This window comes from Fulmarus glacialis, unplaced genomic scaffold (genome assembly GCF_000690835.1).
Source record: "Fulmarus glacialis isolate BGI_N327 unplaced genomic scaffold, ASM69083v1 scaffold41862, whole genome shotgun sequence".
Taxonomy (NCBI): Eukaryota; Metazoa; Chordata; class Aves; order Procellariiformes; family Procellariidae; genus Fulmarus; species Fulmarus glacialis.
The window spans coordinates 45,636-47,968 of NW_009196684.1; positions in this window are offsets into that span (position 1 = coordinate 45,636).

A 2,333-nucleotide genomic window follows, 5' to 3' on the forward strand; every position below is an offset into this window, starting at 1 on the left:
GTTAGGAGAAATGGAATCTCAATGGTACTAAAATTCCTCAGCACGTGGGTTCAAATCGAAGTAACATGATGAAAATGTCTTCCCTTGCATTGGTAACATCTGTTGCCTAAAACTGCCTAAAAACATTTAGGAGAGGGAATTACTTTTTTTTCTACTGAACTAGATTACTGTGTGAGTGCTAAGTACAAGGACAGAGTGATTCCAGGAAACCTTGCTCCCACTGCAAGCTCTAGCACTTTGGGTGTGTTCATCTGTTCTAAGGCTTACTGGGGACATTTCCCTTTCAGGACTCTGTAAAACATCTCTTCCTTCACGTCCCCCAGCGCAAAGAAGTAGAGAAAGTTCTTCTGATAATTCCATTATCCAAACTGATTTCTGCAGAGATGTTCTTCCAATCTCTCCTGAGTGTTTGGGTTGTTAACTTGCAGATTTATTTTCAATTTTTAAATATTAATATGAGGGATAAGAAAATTGGCATTTGAATCTTTTGTTTGGATAGCATCATCTGGGTTATTTGTTTAATAAAGATAACTGTAAATCCAGAAGGCCACAGCTATTATAAATCCTGTGTTAACTAAGCATAGTTATCAGAACATAAACTTCTCTAATGACAAGTGCAAATATTACACAATAAGGACACCAGACATAATCCATCCTCAAGAAATTATCTTCATAAATATAGGACATAGCCCTTGGCTCTCCTATGAACTGGAGAACTGCATGGAGAAAAAGACAAGATACTTTTGGAAAAAGTACCGAGTTCAAAAGCCACGCTGGGTTTTTCAACCCTCAAGAAGAGGGTTGAAAACCCTTCATTTTGTATTTGTTCTTCGTGAATGGGAAGGTGGGTGTGCAGCTCAGGATGGTGCCGCATTAATATCAATGCACAATCGAACTCACCCAATGCTAGACAATATAGACTCCTCCTGCCAGGCTCCAGTCACGAGGCACCTTCCTGCTCCTGGAGCTGGGGCACAAAGGCTGATGAGCTGCTTGGACAACAGAGTTCAGTTGTATGATCCACACTGTGGCAGAACTTTAAGATTCAACATTCCAAAGTTGAACCGTTAGTACCAGGAGCAGTATTGTATTTGTTTTGTTAACACTTTTATACTGGCTTGAATGACCTTAAAGGGCCCCAACCTAAAATTAACATTGATCAATAAAAGTTTGAGGGAAGTCAGAGGGGAGCATCAAAGCAATGCCCAACATACCTGCATCAGCACTTTTGAGGACTGAAGAGGTCCACCTCCCCCACTACATTTTATAGTCTCATCTCTGGTATTTGTTTGGTTTTCTAGTCTGCTTTAGATCTTTCAGGCAGAAGTTGAGAGGTGCTTCAAGCTCATAAAGTGCTGTTTTGATTTACGGCCTTGTACAGTATTAAATAATAAATAAGCAAGAAGCTTAAAATAATGTGCTACCAGTACCCTGGCCTCAATAATATTTTCCACTCCATGGCTCCAAGAACAAATTTTCCACTTGCAATAGAAAATCTGTAAGAGGAGCTGTATTATTGTGCACAGCAGTAAATTTCTTCTGAGGTAGCGAGATCAACCAAACTCGGACAAAAACATGCTAAAAAAATTCTAAACATAAGCTTACATTCTTTCCACTCGTGTTGTTCAACTTTAACTTATACAATTGCTGTCCTCCTTCTCTTGGTCAGCATTCCCCATCAGGAATACAAGTTTTGAAAAGCTGCAGACAGACTTATATTAGTGAAGGATTCCCAGCGCAATCTTATCAGTAATTTAAAGTGATGCTACCATCACCACTCACCAACTTTAATAACACACTGCAGTATTCCTCAAAGGGCTAATACAGGACGAACTTTTACATGCCAAGGTCCTGGAATCTCTGACTGATAGACTGATGTTCCTAAGTTTTCCAGGATACCTGTGTCTATCCTTAACATGACTTTTTTTTTGTGCAAAGCCACCAACAGGAGAATTCTGGGGCTGTGAAATCCTGGTTCCCTTGGAGGCAATGGCAAAACTCACCGAAAATCCTCTCAGGCCAGGGTATCACCCTTCTTCCGTCAGTACTTGTGCTTTCGAATCCCTCTGTGTCTCACAGAGCTCCTAGCACACCTCACCACCAGAAAGGGATGCAGTTTAATGCCATTACATACTGCTGAGACTTGCAAAAGCATCGACGTGCTTTAGGAGCAACGGAAAACGTGCTTTTGAGGTCCACTCTGTATATACTTAGGCTAGCAGAGTTTCTTAGCGGGCAGAAGGGCTTATAGCTTCACAACACGTCCCCTGCCGGTGCCACAACCTCCTCAACCTGCAGTCCGGCCGGAGGGGAGCCGGACGTCCCGCCCCAGC